At 45.1% G+C, this 17130-nt stretch overlaps 18 non-coding genes across 18 annotated transcripts; all 18 read right to left on the reverse strand.

Moving 5' to 3' along the window:
- Positions 1–155: 155 nt before the first annotated feature.
- Positions 156–270, reverse strand: LOC146773935 (U5 spliceosomal RNA). The gene has a single exon (XR_014972535.1). It is a non-coding gene; the product is annotated as a U5 spliceosomal RNA (small nuclear RNA).
- An 888-nt stretch (positions 271–1158) lies between these two features.
- LOC146773936 (U5 spliceosomal RNA) lies at positions 1159–1273 on the reverse strand. The gene has a single exon (XR_014972536.1). It is a non-coding gene; the product is annotated as a U5 spliceosomal RNA (small nuclear RNA).
- Positions 1274–2112: 839 nt separating this feature from the next.
- On the reverse strand, positions 2113–2227 carry LOC146773937 (U5 spliceosomal RNA). Its single transcript, XR_014974450.1, has one exon. It is a non-coding gene; the product is annotated as a U5 spliceosomal RNA (small nuclear RNA).
- Positions 2228–3066: 839 nt separating this feature from the next.
- LOC146773938 (U5 spliceosomal RNA) lies at positions 3067–3181 on the reverse strand. The gene has a single exon (XR_014972538.1). It is a non-coding gene; the product is annotated as a U5 spliceosomal RNA (small nuclear RNA).
- Positions 3182–4070: 889 nt separating this feature from the next.
- LOC146773939 (U5 spliceosomal RNA) lies at positions 4071–4185 on the reverse strand. The gene has a single exon (XR_014972539.1). It is a non-coding gene; the product is annotated as a U5 spliceosomal RNA (small nuclear RNA).
- An 852-nt stretch (positions 4186–5037) lies between these two features.
- LOC146773940 (U5 spliceosomal RNA) lies at positions 5038–5152 on the reverse strand. Its single transcript, XR_014972540.1, has one exon. It is a non-coding gene; the product is annotated as a U5 spliceosomal RNA (small nuclear RNA).
- An 852-nt stretch (positions 5153–6004) lies between these two features.
- Positions 6005–6119, reverse strand: LOC146773941 (U5 spliceosomal RNA). Its single transcript, XR_014974464.1, has one exon. It is a non-coding gene; the product is annotated as a U5 spliceosomal RNA (small nuclear RNA).
- Positions 6120–6995: 876 nt separating this feature from the next.
- LOC146773942 (U5 spliceosomal RNA) lies at positions 6996–7110 on the reverse strand. Its single transcript, XR_014974728.1, has one exon. It is a non-coding gene; the product is annotated as a U5 spliceosomal RNA (small nuclear RNA).
- An 888-nt stretch (positions 7111–7998) lies between these two features.
- LOC146773943 (U5 spliceosomal RNA) lies at positions 7999–8113 on the reverse strand. Its single transcript, XR_014972541.1, has one exon. It is a non-coding gene; the product is annotated as a U5 spliceosomal RNA (small nuclear RNA).
- Positions 8114–8966: 853 nt separating this feature from the next.
- On the reverse strand, positions 8967–9081 carry LOC146773944 (U5 spliceosomal RNA). Its single transcript, XR_014972542.1, has one exon. It is a non-coding gene; the product is annotated as a U5 spliceosomal RNA (small nuclear RNA).
- Positions 9082–9969: 888 nt separating this feature from the next.
- On the reverse strand, positions 9970–10084 carry LOC146773945 (U5 spliceosomal RNA). Its single transcript, XR_014972543.1, has one exon. It is a non-coding gene; the product is annotated as a U5 spliceosomal RNA (small nuclear RNA).
- An 876-nt stretch (positions 10085–10960) lies between these two features.
- Positions 10961–11075, reverse strand: LOC146773946 (U5 spliceosomal RNA). The gene has a single exon (XR_014972544.1). It is a non-coding gene; the product is annotated as a U5 spliceosomal RNA (small nuclear RNA).
- An 888-nt stretch (positions 11076–11963) lies between these two features.
- On the reverse strand, positions 11964–12078 carry LOC146773947 (U5 spliceosomal RNA). The gene has a single exon (XR_014972545.1). It is a non-coding gene; the product is annotated as a U5 spliceosomal RNA (small nuclear RNA).
- Positions 12079–12917: 839 nt separating this feature from the next.
- LOC146773948 (U5 spliceosomal RNA) lies at positions 12918–13032 on the reverse strand. The gene has a single exon (XR_014972546.1). It is a non-coding gene; the product is annotated as a U5 spliceosomal RNA (small nuclear RNA).
- Positions 13033–13920: 888 nt separating this feature from the next.
- Positions 13921–14035, reverse strand: LOC146773949 (U5 spliceosomal RNA). Its single transcript, XR_014972547.1, has one exon. It is a non-coding gene; the product is annotated as a U5 spliceosomal RNA (small nuclear RNA).
- Positions 14036–14887: 852 nt separating this feature from the next.
- On the reverse strand, positions 14888–15002 carry LOC146773950 (U5 spliceosomal RNA). Its single transcript, XR_014972549.1, has one exon. It is a non-coding gene; the product is annotated as a U5 spliceosomal RNA (small nuclear RNA).
- Positions 15003–15855: 853 nt separating this feature from the next.
- LOC146773951 (U5 spliceosomal RNA) lies at positions 15856–15970 on the reverse strand. Its single transcript, XR_014974128.1, has one exon. It is a non-coding gene; the product is annotated as a U5 spliceosomal RNA (small nuclear RNA).
- Positions 15971–16858: 888 nt separating this feature from the next.
- LOC146773952 (U5 spliceosomal RNA) lies at positions 16859–16973 on the reverse strand. The gene has a single exon (XR_014972550.1). It is a non-coding gene; the product is annotated as a U5 spliceosomal RNA (small nuclear RNA).
- Positions 16974–17130: the final 157 nt, after the last annotated feature.

Genomic DNA, 17130 nt, shown 5'->3' on the forward strand with positions numbered 1-17130 from the left:
TTCCCATGAGGCACCTCTCCTGCACTCTGTTTATGCAAATGAGCAAGCAGAGAGCTCAGGAATAAAACACCAAACTCATGTCCCCCAAAAAAGCAGCAGACAATTGCTGGATATTCCCCAACTTGTAATGCTTTTCTTTTAAACAAATGATAAACAGCCTCACCTGTGGCAAGGCTTAAAAAAATTGAATAAACTCTTAAATGTTCCTCTCCACGGAAATCTTTAGTAAAAGGCGAAAGATTTTTTCGTTTTGAAGAGAAACCAGAGTAAGTGACAATATAGCTCTCTAGGGTAAGTGGCGGCACATCAAAGACCCTGTCATTGCGAGGGTGAGGACCTGAAAGGTATTTTCAGGCTCTAAGAAAGAGGGCGAGAACCAGGCCGGTGGGCAAAACAGGCCAACATTTCAAAGTCTCTGCTCAAGGTACAAAAAGGTGGACTGTTCACATGTGTATGTCTGGGAATATGCAAATTTCTTTTGTACTCACCTCAGCTCATTAGGAGTTGTCGGGGCTGCTGGGGAAGGGGAACAGGAAATGTGAATCAGGCTTTTAGTTAAGTGGCACTGTAGGCCTTTTGTCCCCTAGCCATTTTACGCTTTCAACACCATCCCTCCAATCGATATGCTCAGAGCCACCACTGTGCTCTACACATAGCCATGCACCGTATGTGCCTTTTTCACACGTACTTTCATTAAACCTGAATATAGAAGGATATATCTGTCTAGGCTGGAGACACGTGAAACAAGTCTGACGTGCCCCTTCAAGTCTACCTGAGAGGAAGCTGACTCAGGATTGGCGACCTCTCAGGGCACCTCTAACAGGCACAAATAACGGGCAAGCCCTATGAAAAGCACAGCATGAGTCTTGGTCCCACCTTTAAAAAGGAGGGTGACCTCTGGGATCTGGCAGCAGGATCTTTGGGAGATAAGAAAATATACTGCCTGCGATCGTGAAGTTTCAAGTCAGTCAAGAAAAGCAATCTCATGCACTGCACAAGCTCTTTCCCATGAGGCACCTCTCCTGCACTCTGTTTATGCAAATGAGCAAGCAGAGAGCTCAGGAATAAAACACCAAACTCATGTCCCCCAAAAAAGCAGCAGACAATTGCTGGATATTCCCCAACTTGTAATGCTTTTCTTTTAAACAAATGATAAACAGCCTCACCTGTGGCAAGGCTTAAAAAAATTGAATAAACTCTTAAATGTTCCTCTCCACGGAAATCTTTAGTAAAAGGCGAAAGATTTTTTCGTTTTGAAGAGAAACCAGAGTAAGTGACAATATAGCTCTCTAGGGTAAGTGGCGGCACATCAAAGACCCTGTCATTGCGAGGGTGAGGACCTGAAAGGTATTTTCAGGCTCTAAGAAAGAGGGCGAGAACCAGGCCGGTGGGCAAAACAGGCCAACATTTCAAAGTCTCTGCTCAAGGTACAAAAAGGTGGACTGTTCACATGTGTATGTCTGGGAATATGCAAATTTCTTTTGTACTCACCTCAGCTCATTAGGAGTTGTCGGGGCTGCTGGGGAAGGGGAACAGGAAATGTGAATCAGGCTTTTAGTTAAGTGGCACTGTAGGCCTTTTGTCCCCTAGCCATTTTACGCTTTCAACACGCTCTACACATAGCCATGCACCGTATGTGCCTTTTTCACACGTACTTTCATTAAACCTGAATATAGAAGGATATATCTGTCTAGGCTGGAGACACGTGAAACAAGTCTGACGTGCCCCTTCAAGTCTACCTGAGAGGAAGCTGACTCAGGATTGGCGACCTCAACGGGCACCTCTAACGGGCAAGCCCTATGAAAAGCACAGCATGAGTCTTGGTCCCACCTTTAAAAAGGAGGGTGACCTCTGGGATCTGGCAGCAGGATCTTTGGGAGATAAGAAAATATACTGCCTGCGATCGTGAAGTTTCAAGTCAGTCAAGAAAAGCAATCTCATGCACTGCACAAGCTCTTTCCCATGAGGCACCTCTCCTGCACTCTGTTTATGCAAATGAGCAAGCAGAGAGCTCAGGAATAAAACACCAAACTCATGTCCCCCAAAAAAGCAGCAGACAATTGCTGGATATTCCCCAACTTGTAATGCTTTTCTTTTAAACAACTGATAAACAGCCTCACCTGTGGCAAGGCTTAAAAAAATTGAATAAACTCTTAAATGTTCCTCTCCACGGAAATCTTTAGTAAAAGGCGAAAGATGTTTTCGTTTTGAAGAGAAACCAGAGTAAGTGACAATATAGCTCTCTAGGGTAAGTGGCGGCACATCAAAGACCCTGTCATTGCGAGGGTGAGGACCTGAAAGGTATTTTCAGGCTCTAAGAAAGAGGGCGAGAACCAGGCCGGTGGGCAAAACAGGCCAACATTTCAAAGTCTCTGCTCAAGGTACAAAAAGGTGGACTGTTCACATGTGTATGTCTGGGAATATGCAAATTTCTTTTGTACTCACCTCAGCTCATTAGGAGTTGTCGGGGCTGCTGGGGAAGGGGAACAGGAAATGTGAATCAGGCTTTTAGTTAAGTGGCACTGTAGGCCTTTTGTCCCCTAGCCATTTTACGCTTTCAACACGCTCTACACATAGCCATGCACCGTATGTGCCTTTTTCACACGTACTTTCATTAAACCTGAATATAGAAGGATATATCTGTCTAGGCTGGAGACACGTGAAACAAGTCTGACGTGCCCCTTCAAGTCTACCTGAGAGGAAGCTGACTCAGGATTGGCGACCTCAACGGGCACAAATAACGGGCAAGCCCTATGAAAAGCACAGCATGAGTCTTGGTCCCACCTTTAAAAAGGAGGGTGACCTCTGGGATCTGGCAGCAGGATCTTTGGGAGATAAGAAAATATACTGCCTGCGATCGTGAAGTTTCAAGTCAGTCAAGAAAAGCAATCTCATGCACTGCACAAGCTCTTTCCCATGAGGCACCTCTCCTGCACTCTGTTTATGCAAATGAGCAAGCAGAGAGCTCAGGAATAAAACACCAAACTCATGTCCCCCAAAAAAGCAGCAGACAATTGCTGGATATTCCCCAACTTGTAATGCTTTTCTTTTAAACAAATGATAAACAGCCTCACCTGTGGCAAGGCTTAAAAAAATTGAATAAACTCTTAAATGTTCCTCTCCACGGAAATCTTTAGTAAAAGGCGAAAGATTTTTTCGTTTTGAAGAGAAACCAGAGTAAGTGACAATATAGCTCTCTAGGGTAAGTGGCGGCACATCAAAGACCCTGTCATTGCGAGGGTGAGGACCTGAAAGGTATTTTCAGGCTCTAAGAAAGAGGGCGAGAACCAGGCCGGTGGGCAAAACAGGCCAACATTTCAAAGTCTCTGCTCAAGGTACAAAAAGGTGGACTGTTCACATGTGTATGTCTGGGAATATGCAAATTTCTTTTGTACTCACCTCAGCTCATTAGGAGTTGTCGGGGCTGCTGGGGAAGGGGAACAGGAAATGTGAATCAGGCTTTTAGTTAAGTGGCACTGTAGGCCTTTTGTCCCCTAGCCATTTTACGCTTTCAACACCATCCCTCCAATCGATATGCTCAGAGCCACCACTGTGCTCTACACATAGCCATGCACCGTATGTGCCTTTTTCACACGTACTTTCATTAAACCTGAATATAGAAGGATATATCTGTCTAGGCTGGAGACACATGAAACAAGTCTGACGTGCCCCTTCAAGTCTACCTGAGAGGAAGCTGACTCAGGATTGGTGACCTCTCAGGGCACCTCTAAACGGACACAAATAACGGGCAAGCCCTATGAAAAGCACAGCATGAGTCTTGGTCCCACCTTTAAAAAGGAGGGTGACCTCTGGGATCTGGCAGCAGGATCTTTGGGAGATAAGAAAATATACTGCCTGCGATCGTGAAGTTTCAAGTCAGTCAAGAAAAGCAATCTCATGCACTGCACAAGCTCTTTCCCATGAGGCACCTCTCCTGCACTCTGTTTATGCAAATGAGCAAGCAGAGAGCTCAGGAATAAAACACCAAACTCATGTCCCCCAAAAAAGCAGCAGACAATTTCTGGATATTCCCCAACTTGTAATGCTTTTCTTTTAAACAAATGATAAACAGCCTCACCTGTGGCAAGGCTTAAAAAAATTGAATAAACTCTTAAATGTTCCTCTCCACGGAAATCTTTAGTAAAAGGCGAAAGATTTTTTCGTTTTGAAGAGAAACCAGAGTAAGTGACAATATAGCTCTCTAGGGTAAGTGGCGGCACATCAAAGACCCTGTCATTGCGAGGGTGAGGACCTGAAAGGTATTTTCAGGCTCTAAGAAAGAGGGCGAGAACCAGGCCGGTGGGCAAAACAGGCCAACATTTCAAAGTCTCTGCTCAAGGTACAAAAAGGTGGACTGTTCACATGTGTATGTCTGGGAATATGCAAATTTCTTTTGTACTCACCTCAGCTCATTAGGAGTTGTCGGGGCTGCTGGGGAAGGGGAACAGGAAATGTGAATCAGGCTTTTAGTTAAGTGGCACTGTAGGCCTTTTGTCCCCTAGCCATTTTACGCTTTCAACACGCTCTACACATAGCCATGCACCGTATGTGCCTTTTTCACACGTACTTTCATTAAACCTGAATATAGAAGGATATATCTGTCTAGGCTGGAGACACGTGAAACAAGTCTGACGTGCCCCTTCAAGTCTACCTGAGAGGAAGCTGACTCAGGATTGGCGACCTCTCAGGGCACCTCTAACGGGCACAAATAACGGGCAAGCCCTATGAAAAGCACAGCATGAGTCTTGGTCCCACCTTTAAAAAGGAGGGTGACCTCTGGGATCTGGCAGCAGGATCTTTGGGAGATAAGAAAATATACTGCCTGCGATCGTGAAGTTTCAAGTCAGTCAAGAAAAGCAATCTCATGCACTGCACAAGCTCTTTCCCATGAGGCACCTCTCCTGCACTCTGTTTATGCAAATGAGCAAGCAGAGAGCTCAGGAATAAAACACCAAACTCATGTCCCCCAAAAAAGCAGCAGACAATTGCTGGATATTCCCCAACTTGTAATGCTTTTCTTTTAAACAAATGATAAACAGCCTCACCTGTGGCAAGGCTTAAAAAAATTGAATAAACTCTTAAATGTTCCTCTCCACGGAAATCTTTAGTAAAAGGCGAAAGATTTTTTCGTTTTGAAGAGAAACCAGAGTAAGTGACAATATAGCTCTCTAGGGTAAGTGGCGGCACATCAAAGACCCTGTCATTGCGAGGGTGAGGACCTGAAAGGTATTTTCAGGCTCTAAGAAAGAGGGCGAGAACCAGGCCGGTGGGCAAAACAGGCCAACATTTCAAAGTCTCTGCTCAAGGTACAAAAAGGTGGACTGTTCACATGTGTATGTCTGGGAATATGCAAATTTCTTTTGTACTCACCTCAGCTCATTAGGAGTTGTCGGGGCTGCTGGGGAAGGGGAACAGGAAATGTGAATCAGGCTTTTAGTTAAGTGGCACTGTAGGCCTTTTGTCCCCTAGCCATTTTACGCTTTCAACACGCTCTACACATAGCCATGCACCGTATGTGCCTTTTTCACACGTACTTTCATTAAACCTGAATATAGAAGGATATATCTGTCTAGGCTGGAGACACGTGAAACAAGTCTGACGTGCCCCTTCAAGTCTACCTGAGAGGAAGCTGACTCAGGATTGGCGACCTCTCAGGGCACCTCTAACGGGCACAAATAACGGGCAAGCCCTATGAAAAGCACAGCATGAGTCTTGGTCCCACCTTTAAAAAGGAGGGTGACCTCTGGGATCTGGCAGCAGGATCTTTGGGAGATAAGAAAATATACTGCCTGCGATCGTGAAGTTTCAAGTCAGTCAAGAAAAGCAATCTCATGCACTGCACAAGCTCTTTCCCATGAGGCACCTCTCCTGCACTCTGTTTATGCAAATGAGCAAGCAGAGAGCTCAGGAATAAAACACCAAACTCATGTCCCTCAAAAAAGCAGCAGACAATTGCTGGATATTCCCCAACTTGTAATGCTTTTCTTTTAAACAAATGATAAACAGCCTCACCTGTGGCAAGGCTTAAAAAAATTGAATAAACTCTTAAATGTTCTTCTCCACGGAAATCTTTAGTAAAAGGCGAAAGATTTTTTCGTTTTGAAGAGAAACCAGAGTAAGTGACAATATAGCTCTCTAGGGTAAGTGGCGGCACATCAAAGACCCTGTCATTGCGAGGGTGAGGACCTGAAAGGTATATTCAGGCTCTAAGAAAGAGGGCGAGAACCAGGCCGGTGGGCAAAACAGGCCAACATTTCAAAGTCTCTGCTCAAGGTACAAAAAGGTGGACTGTTCACATGTGTATGTCTGGGAATATGCAAATTTCTTTTGTACTCACCTCAGCTCATTAGGAGTTGTCGGGGCTGCTGGGGAAGGGGAACAGGAAATGTGAATCAGGCTTTTAGTTAAGTGGCACTGTAGGCCTTTTGTCCCCTAGCCATTTTACGCTTTCAACACCATCTCTCCAATCGATATGCTCAGAGCCACCACTGTGCTCTACACATAGCCATGCACCGTATGTGCCTTTTTCACACGTACTTTCATTAAACCTGAATATAGAAGGATATATCTGTCTAGGCTGGAGACACATGAAACAAGTCTGACGTGCCCCTTCAAGTCTACCTGAGAGGAAGCTGACTCAGGATTGGTGACCTCTCACGGGCACAAATAACGGGCAAGCCCTATGAAAAGCACAGCATGAGTCTTGGTCCCACCTTTAAAAAGGAGGGTGACCTCTGGGATCTGGCAGCAGGATCTTTGGGAGATAAGAAAATATACTGCCTGCAATCGTGAAGTTTCAAGTCAGTCAAGAAAAGCAATCTCATGCACTGCACAAGCTCTTTCCCATGAGGCACCTCTCCTGCACTCTGTTTATGCAAATGAGCAAGCAGAGAGCTCAGGAATAAAACACCAAACTCATGTCCCCCAAAAAAGCAGCAGACAATTGCTGGATATTCCCCAACTTGTAATGCTTTTCTTTTAAACAAATGATAAACAGCCTCACCTGTGGCAAGGATTAAAAAAATTGAATAAACTCTTAAATGTTCCTCTCCACGGAAATCTTTAGTAAAAGGCGAAAGATTTTTTGGTTTTGAAGAGAAACCAGAGTAAGTGACAATATAGCTCTCTAGGGTAAGTGGCGGCACATAAAAGACCCTGTCATTGCGAGGGTGAGGACCTGAAAGGTATTTTCAGGCTCTAAGAAAGAGGGCGAGAACCAGGCCGGTGGGCAAAACAGGCCAACATTTCAAAGTCTCTGCTCAAGGTACAAAAAGGTGGACTGTTCACATGTGTATGTCTGGGAATATGCAAATTTCTTTTGTACTCACCTCAGCTCATTAGGAGTTGTCGGGGCTGCTGGGGAAGGGGAACAGGAAATGTGAATCAGGCTTTTAGTTAAGTGGCACTGTAGGCCTTTTGTCCCCTAGCCATTTTACGCTTTCAACACCATCCCTCCAATCGATATGCTCAGAGCCACCACTGTGCTCTACACATAGCCATGCACCGTATGTGCCTTTTTCACACGTACTTTCATTAAACCTGAATATAGAAGGATATATCTGTCTAGGCTGGAGACACGTGAAACAAGTCTGACGTGCCCCTTCAAGTCTACCTGAGAGGAAGCTGACTCAGGATTGGCGACCTCTCAGGGCACCTCTAACAGGCACAAATAACGGGCAAGCCCTATGAAAAGCACAGCATGAGTCTTGGTCCCACCTTTAAAAAGGAGGGTGACCTCTGGGATCTGGCAGCAGGATCTTTGGGAGATAAGAAAATATACTGCCTGCGATCGTGAAGTTTCAAGTCAGTCAAGAAAAGCAATCTCATGCACTGCACAAGCTCTTTCCCATGAGGCACCTCTCCTGCACTCTGTTTATGCAAATGAGCAAGCAGAGAGCTCAGGAATAAAACACCAAACTCATGTCCCCCAAAAAAGCAGCAGACAATTGCTGGATATTCCCCAACTTGTAATGCTTTTCTTTTAAACAAATGATAAACAGCCTCACCTGTGGCAAGGCTTAAAAAAATTGAATAAACTCTTAAATGTTCCTCTCCACGGAAATCTTTAGTAAAAGGCGAAAGATTTTTTCGTTTTGAAGAGAAACCAGAGTAAGTGACAATATAGCTCTCTAGGGTAAGTGGCGGCACATCAAAGACCCTGTCATTGCGAGGGTGAGGACCTGAAAGGTATTTTCAGGCTCTAAGAAAGAGGGCGAGAACCAGGCCGGTGGGCAAAACAGGCCAACATTTCAAAGTCTCTGCTCAAGGTACAAAAAGGTGGACTGTTCACATGTGTATGTCTGGGAATATGCAAATTTCTTTTGTACTCACCTCAGCTCATTAGGAGTTGTCGGGGCTGCTGGGGAAGGGGAACAGGAAATGTGAATCAGGCTTTTAGTTAAGTGGCACTGTAGGCCTTTTGTCCCCTAGCCATTTTACGCTTTCAACACGCTCTACACATAGCCATGCACCGTATGTGCCTTTTTCACACGTACTTTCATTAAACCTGAATATAGAAGGATATATCTGTCTAGGCTGGAGACACGTGAAACAAGTCTGACGTGCCCCTTCAAGTCTACCTGAGAGGAAGCTGACTCAGGATTGGTGACCTCTCAGGACACCTCTAAACGGACACAAATAACGGGCAAGCCCTATGAAAAGCACAGCATGAGTCTTGGTCCCACCTTTAAAAAGGAGGGTGACCTCTGGGATCTGGCAGCAGGATCTTTGGGAGATAAGAAAATATACTGCCTGCAATCGTGAAGTTTCAAGTCAGTCAAGAAAAGCAATCTCATGCACTGCACAAGCTCTTTCCCATGAGGCACCTCTCCTGCACTCTGTTTATGCAAATGAGCAAGCAGAGAGCTCAGGAATAAAACACCAAACTCATGTCCCCCAAAAAAGCAGCAGACAATTGCTGGATATTCCCCAACTTGTAATGCTTTTCTTTTAAACAAATGATAAACAGCCTCACCTGTGGCAAGGCTTAAAAAAATTGAATAAACTCTTAAATGTTCCTCTCCACGGAAATCTTTAGTAAAAGGCGAAAGATTTTTTCGTTTTGAAGAGAAACCAGAGTAAGTGACAATATAGCTCTCTAGGGTAAGTGGCGGCACATCAAAGACCCTGTCATTGCGAGGGTGAGGACCTGAAAGGTATTTTCAGGCTCTAAGAAAGAGGGCGAGAACCAGGCCGGTGGGCAAAACAGGCCAACATTTCAAAGTCTCTGCTCAAGGTACAAAAAGGTGGACTGTTCACATGTGTATGTCTGGGAATATGCAAATTTCTTTTGTACTCACCTCAGCTCATTAGGAGTTGTCGGGGCTGCTGGGGAAGGGGAACAGGAAATGTGAATCAGGCTTTTAGTTAAGTGGCACTGTAGGCCTTTTGTCCCCTAGCCATTTTACGCTTTCAACACCATCCCTCCAATCGATATGCTCAGAGCCACCACTGTGCTCTACACATAGCCATGCACCGTATGTGCCTTTTTCACACGTACTTTCATTAAACCTGAATATAGAAGGATATATCTGTCTAGGCTGGAGACACGTGAAACAAGTCTGACGTGCCCCTTCAAGTCTACCTGAGAGGAAGCTGACTCAGGATTGGCGACCTCTCAGGGCACCTCTAACGGGCACAAATAACGGGCAAGCCCTATGAAAAGCACAGCATGAGTCTTGGTCCCACCTTTAAAAAGGAGGGTGACCTCTGGGGTCTGGCAGCAGGATCTTTGGGAGATAAAAAAATATACTGCCTGCGATCGTGAAGTTTCAAGTCAGTCAAGAAAAGCAATCTCATGCACTGCACAAGCTCTTTCCCATGAGGCACCTCTCCTGCACTCTGTTTATGCAAATGAGCAAGCAGAGAGCTCAGGAATAAAACACCAAACTCATGTCCCTCAAAAAAGCAGCAGACAATTGCTGGATATTCCCCAACTTGTAATGCTTTTCTTTTAAACAAATGATAAACAGCCTCACCTGTGGCAAGGCTTAAAAAAATTGAATAAACTCTTAAATGTTCCTCTCCACGGAAATCTTTAGTAAAAGGCGAAAGATTTTTTCGTTTTGAAGAGAAACCAGAGTAAGTGACAATATAGCTCTCTAGGGTAAGTGGCGGCACATCAAAGACCCTGTCATTGCGAGGGTGAGGACCTGAAAGGTATTTTCAGGCTCTAAGAAAGAGGGCGAGAACCAGGCCGGTGGGCAAAACAGGCCAACATTTCAAAGTCTCTGCTCAAGGTACAAAAAGGTGGACTGTTCACATGTGTATGTCTGGGAATATGCAAATTTCTTTTGTACTCACCTCAGCTCATTAGGAGTTGTCGGGGCTGCTGGGGAAGGGGAACAGGAAATGTGAATCAGGCTTTTAGTTAAGTGGCACTGTAGGCCTTTTGTCCCCTAGCCATTTTACGCTTTCAACACCATCTCTCCAATCGATATGCTCAGAGCCACCACTGTGCTCTACACATAGCCATGCACCGTATGTGCCTTTTTCACACGTACTTTCATTAAACCTGAATATAGAAGGATATATCTGTCTAGGCTGGAGACACATGAAACAAGTCTGACGTGCCCCTTCAAGTCTACCTGAGAGGAAGCTGACTCAGGATTGGTGACCTCTCACGGGCACAAATAACGGGCAAGCCCTATGAAAAGCACAGCATGAGTCTTGGTCCCACCTTTAAAAAGGAGGGTGACCTCTGGGATCTGGCAGCAGGATCTTTGGGAGATAAGAAAATATACTGCCTGCAATCGTGAAGTTTCAAGTCAGTCAAGAAAAGCAATCTCATGCACTGCACAAGCTCTTTCCCATGAGGCACCTCTCCTGCACTCTGTTTATGCAAATGAGCAAGCAGAGAGCTCAGGAATAAAACACCAAACTCATGTCCCCCAAAAAAGCAGCAGACAATTGCTGGATATTCCCCAACTTGTAATGCTTTTCTTTTAAACAAATGATAAACAGCCTCACCTGTGGCAAGGCTTAAAAAAATTGAATAAACTCTTAAATGTTCCTCTCCACGGAAATCTTTAGTAAAAGGCGAAAGATTTTTTCGTTTTGAAGAGAAACCAGAGTAAGTGACAATATAGCTCTCTAGGGTAAGTGGCGGCACATCAAAGACCCTGTCATTGCGAGGGTGAGGACCTGAAAGGTATTTTCAGGCTCTAAGAAAGAGGGCGAGAACCAGGCCGGTGGGCAAAACAGGCCAACATTTCAAAGTCTCTGCTCAAGGTACAAAAAGGTGGACTGTTCACATGTGTATGTCTGGGAATATGCAAATTTCTTTTGTACTCACCTCAGCTCATTAGGAGTTGTCGGGGCTGCTGGGGAAGGGGAACAGGAAATGTGAATCAGGCTTTTAGTTAAGTGGCACTGTAGGCCTTTTGTCCCCTAGCCATTTTACGCTTTCAACACCATCCCTCCAATCGATATGCTCAGAGCCACCACTGTGCTCTACACATAGCCATGCACCGTATGTGCCTTTTTCACACGTACTTTCATTAAACCTGAATATAGAAGGATATATCTGTCTAGGCTGGAGACACGTGAAACAAGTCTGACGTGCCCCTTCAAGTCTACCTGAGAGGAAGCTGACTCAGGATTGGCGACCTCTCAGGGCACCTCTAACAGGCACAAATAACGGGCAAGCCCTATGAAAAGCACAGCATGAGTCTTGGTCCCACCTTTAAAAAGGAGGGTGACCTCTGGGATCTGGCAGCAGGATCTTTGGGAGATAAGAAAATATACTGCCTGCGATCGTGAAGTTTCAAGTCAGTCAAGAAAAGCAATCTCATGCACTGCACAAGCTCTTTCCCATGAGGCACCTCTCCTGCACTCTGTTTATGCAAATGAGCAAGCAGAGAGCTCAGGAATAAAACACCAAACTCATGTCCCCCAAAAAAGCAGCAGACAATTGCTGGATATTCCCCAACTTGTAATGCTTTTCTTTTAAACAAATGATAAACAGCCTCACCTGTGGCAAGGCTTAAAAAAATTGAATAAACTCTTAAATGTTCCTCTCCACGGAAATCTTTAGTAAAAGGCGAAAGATTTTTTCGTTTTGAAGAGAAACCAGAGTAAGTGACAATATAGCTCTCTAGGGTAAGTGGCGGCACATCAAAGACCCTGTCATTGCGAGGGTGAGGACCTGAAAGGTATTTTCAGGCTCTAAGAAAGAGGGCGAGAACCAGGCCGGTGGGCAAAACAGGCCAACATTTCAAAGTCTCTGCTCAAGGTACAAAAAGGTGGACTGTTCACATGTGTATGTCTGGGAATATGCAAATTTCTTTTGTACTCACCTCAGCTCATTAGGAGTTGTCGGGGCTGCTGGGGAAGGGGAACAGGAAATGTGAATCAGGCTTTTAGTTAAGTGGCACTGTAGGCCTTTTGTCCCCTAGCCATTTTACGCTTTCAACACGCTCTACACATAGCCATGCACCGTATGTGCCTTTTTCACACGTACTTTCATTAAACCTGAATATAGAAGGATATATCTGTCTAGGCTGGAGACACGTGAAACAAGTCTGACGTGCCCCTTCAAGTCTACCTGAGAGGAAGCTGACTCAGGATTGGCGACCTCAACGGGCACCTCTAACGGGCAAGCCCTATGAAAAGCACAGCATGAGTCTTGGTCCCACCTTTAAAAAGGAGGGTGACCTCTGGGATCTGGCAGCAGGATCTTTGGGAGATAAGAAAATATACTGCCTGCAATCGTGAAGCTTCAAGTCAGTCAAGAAAAGCAATCTCATGCACTGCACAAGCTCTTTCCCATGAGGCACCTCTCCTGCACTCTGTTTATGCAAATGAGCAAGCAGAGAGCTCAGGAATAAAACACCAAACTCATGTCCCCCAAAAAAGCAGCAGACAATTGCTGGATATTCCCCAACTTGTAATGCTTTTCTTTTAAACAAATGATAAACAGCCTCACCTGTGGCAAGGCTTAAAAAAATTGAATAAACTCTTAAATGTTCCTCTCCACGGAAATCTTTAGTAAAAGGCGAAAGATTTTTTCGTTTTGAAGAGAAACCAGAGTAAGTGACAATATAGCTCTCTAGGGTAAGTGGCGGCACATCAAAGACCCTGTCATTGCGAGGGTGAGGACCTGAAAGGTATTTTCAGGCTCTAAGAAAGAGGGCGAGAACCAGGCCGGTGGGCAAAACAGGCCAACATTTCAAAGTCTCTGCTCAAGGTACAAAAAGGTGGACTGTTCACATGTGTATGTCTGGGAATATGCAAATTTCTTTTGTACTCACCTCAGCTCATTAGGAGTTGTCGGGGCTGCTGGGGAAGGGGAACAGGAAATGTGAATCAGGCTTTTAGTTAAGTGGCACTGTAGGCCTTTTGTCCCCTAGCCATTTTACGCTTTCAACACCATCCCTCCAATCGATATGCTCAGAGCCACCACTGTGCTCTACACATAGCCATGCACCGTATGTGCCTTTTTCACACGTACTTTCATTAAACCTGAATATAGAAGGATATATCTGTCTAGGCTGGAGACACGTGAAACAAGTCTGACGTGCCCCTTCAAGTCTACCTGAGAGGAAGCTGACTCAGGATTGGCGACCTCTCAGGGCACCTCTAACGGGCACAAATAACGGGCAAGCCCTATGAAAAGCACAGCATGAGTCTTGGTCCCACCTTTAAAAAGGAGGGTGACCTCTGGGATCTGGCAGCAGGATCTTTGGGAGATAAGAAAATATACTGCCTGCGATCGTGAAGTTTCAAGTCAGTCAAGAAAAGCAATCTCATGCACTGCACAAGCTCTTTCCCATGAGGCACCTCTCCTGCACTCTGTTTATGCAAATGAGCAAGCAGAGAGCTCAGGAATAAAACACCAAACTCATGTCCCCCAAAAAAGCAGCAGACAATTGCTGGATATTCCCCAACTTGTAATGCTTTTCTTTTAAACAAATGATAAACAGCCTCACCTGTGGCAAGGCTTAAAAAAATTGAATAAACTCTTAAATGTTCCTCTCCACGGAAATCTTTAGTAAAAGGCGAAAGATTTTTTCGTTTTGAAGAGAAACCAGAGTAAGTGACAATATAGCTCTCTAGGGTAAGTGGCGGCACATCAAAGACCCTGTCATTGCGAGGGTGAGGACCTGAAAGGTATTTTCAGGCTCTAAGAAAGAGGGCGAGAACCAGGCCGGTGGGCAAAACAGGCCAACATTTCAAAGTCTCTGCTCAAGGTACAAAAAGGTGGACTGTTCACATGTGTATGTCTGGGAATATGCAAATTTCTTTTGTACTCACCTCAGCTCATTAGGAGTTGTCGGGGCTGCTGGGGAAGGGGAACAGGAAATGTGAATCAGGCTTTTAGTTAAGTGGCACTGTAGGCCTTTTGTCCCCTAGCCATTTTACGCTTTCAACACGCTCTACACATAGCCATGCACCGTATGTGCCTTTTTCACACGTACTTTCATTAAACCTGAATATAGAAGGATATATCTGTCTAGGCTGGAGACACGTGAAACAAGTCTGACGTGCCCCTTCAAGTCTACCTGAGAGGAAGCTGACTCAGGATTGGCGACCTCTCAGGGCACCTCTAACGGGCACAAATAACGGGCAAGCCCTATGAAAAGCACAGCATGAGTCTTGGTCCCACCTTTAAAAAGGAGGGTGACCTCTGGGATCTGGCAGCAGGATCTTTGGGAGATAAGAAAATATACTGCCTGCAATCGTGAAGCTTCAAGTCAGTCAAGAAAAGCAATCTCATGCACTGCACAAGCTCTTTCCCATGAGGCACCTCTCCTGCACTCTGTTTATGCAAATGAGCAAGCAGAGAGCTCAGGAATAAAACACCAAACTCATGTCCCCCAAAAAAGCAGCAGACAATTGCTGGATATTCCCCAACTTGTAATGCTTTTCTTTTAAACAAATGATAAACAGCCTCACCTGTGGCAAGGCTTAAAAAAATTGAATAAACTCTTAAATGTTCCTCTCCACGGAAATCTTTAGTAAAAGGCGAAAGATTTTTTCGTTTTGAAGAGAAACCAGAGTAAGTGACAATATAGCTCTCTAGGGTAAGTGGCGGCACATCAAAGACCCTGTCATTGCGAGGGTGAGGACCTGAAAGGTATTTTCAGGCTCTAAGAAAGAGGGCGAGAACCAGGCCGGTGGGCAAAACAGGCCAACATTTCAAAGTCTCTGCTCAAGGTACAAAAAGGTGGACTGTTCACATGTGTATGTCTGGGAATATGCAAATTTCTTTTGTACTCACCTCAGCTCATTAGGAGTTGTCGGGGCTGCTGGGGAAGGGGAACAGGAAATGTGAATCAGGCTTTTAGTTAAGTGGCACTGTAGGCCTTTTGTCCCCTAGCCATTTTACGCTTTCAACACGCTCTACACATAGCCATGCACCGTATGTGCCTTTTTCACACGTACTTTCATTAAACCTGAATATAGAAGGATATATCTGTCTAGGCTGGAGACACGTGAAACAAGTCTGACGTGCCCCTTCAAGTCTACCTGAGAGGAAGCTGACTCAGGATTGGTGACCTCTCAGGGCACCTCTAAACGGACACAAATAACGGGCAAGCCCTATGAAAAGCACAGCATGAGTCTTGGTCCCACCTTTAAAAAGGAGGGTGACCTCTGGGATCTGGCAGCAGGATCTTTGGGAGATAAGAAAATATACTGCCTGCAATCGTGAAGTTTCAAGTCAGTCAAGAAAAGCAATCTCATGCACTGCACAAGCTCTTTCCCATGAGGCACCTCTCCTGCACTCTGTTTATGCAAATGAGCAAGCAGAGAGCTCAGGAATAAAACACCAAACTCATGTCCCCCAAAAAAGCAGCAGACAATTGCTGGATATTCCCCAACTTGTAATGCTTTTCTTTTAAACAAATGATAAACAGCCTCACCTGTGGCAAGGCTTAAAAAAATTGAATAAACTCTTAAATGTTCCTCTCCATGGAAATCTTTAGTAAAAGGCGAAAGATTTTTTCGTTTTGAAGAGAAACCAGAGTAAGTGACAATATAGCTCTCTAGGGTAAGTGGCGGCACATCAAAGACCCTGTCATTGCGAGGGTGAGGACCTGAAAGGTATTTTCAGGCTCTAAGAAAGAGGGCGAGAACCAGGCCGGTGGGCAAAACAGGCCAACATTTCAAAGTCTCTGCTCAAGGTACAAAAAGGTGGACTGTTCACATGTGTATGTCTGGGAATATGCAAATTTCTTTTGTACTCACCTCAGCTCATTAGGAGTTGTCGGGGCTGCTGGGGAAGGGGAACAGGAAATGTGAATCAGGCTTTTAGTTAAGTGGCACTGTAGGCCTTTTGTCCCCTAGCCATTTTACGCTTTCAACACCATCCCTCCAATCGATATGCTCAGAGCCACCACTGTGCTCTACACATAGCCATGCACCGTATGTGCCTTTTTCACACGTACTTTCATTAAACCTGAATATAGAAGGATATATCTGTCTAGGCTGTAGACACGTGAAACAAGTCTGACGTGCCCCTTCAAGTCTACCTGAGAGGAAGCTGACTCAGGATTGGCGACCTCTCAGGGCACCTCTAACAGGCACAAATAACGGGCAAGCCCTATGAAAAGCACAGCATGAGTCTTGGTCCCACCTTTAAAAAGGAGGGTGACCTCTGGGATCTGGCAGCAGGATCTTTGGGAGATAAGAAAATATACTGCCTGCGATCGTGAAGTTTCAAGTCAGTCAAGAAAAGCAATCTCATGCACTGCACAAGCTCTTTCCCATGAGGCACCTCTCCTGCACTCTGTTTATGCAAATGAGCAAGCAGAGAGCTCAGGAATAAAACACCAAACTCATGTCCCCCAAAAAAGCAGCAGACAATTGCTGGATATTCCCCAACTTGTAATGCTTTTCTTTTAAACAAATGATAAACAGCCTCACCTGTGGCAAGGCTTAAAAAAATTGAATAAACTCTTAAATGTTCCTCTCCACGGAAATCTTTAGTAAAAGGCGAAAGATTTTTTCGTTTTGAAGAGAAACCAGAGTAAGTGACAATATAGCTCTCTAGGGTAAGTGGCGGCACATCAAAGACCCTGTCATTGCGAGGGTGAGGACCTGAAAGGTATTTTCAGGCTCTAAGAAAGAGGGCGAGAACCAGGCCGGTGGGCAAAACAGGCCAACATTTCAAAGTCTCTGCTCAAGGAA

Source organism: Triturus cristatus, chromosome 12, assembly GCF_964204655.1.
Source record: "Triturus cristatus chromosome 12, aTriCri1.1, whole genome shotgun sequence".
Lineage (NCBI taxonomy): Eukaryota > Metazoa > Chordata > Amphibia > Caudata > Salamandridae > Triturus > Triturus cristatus.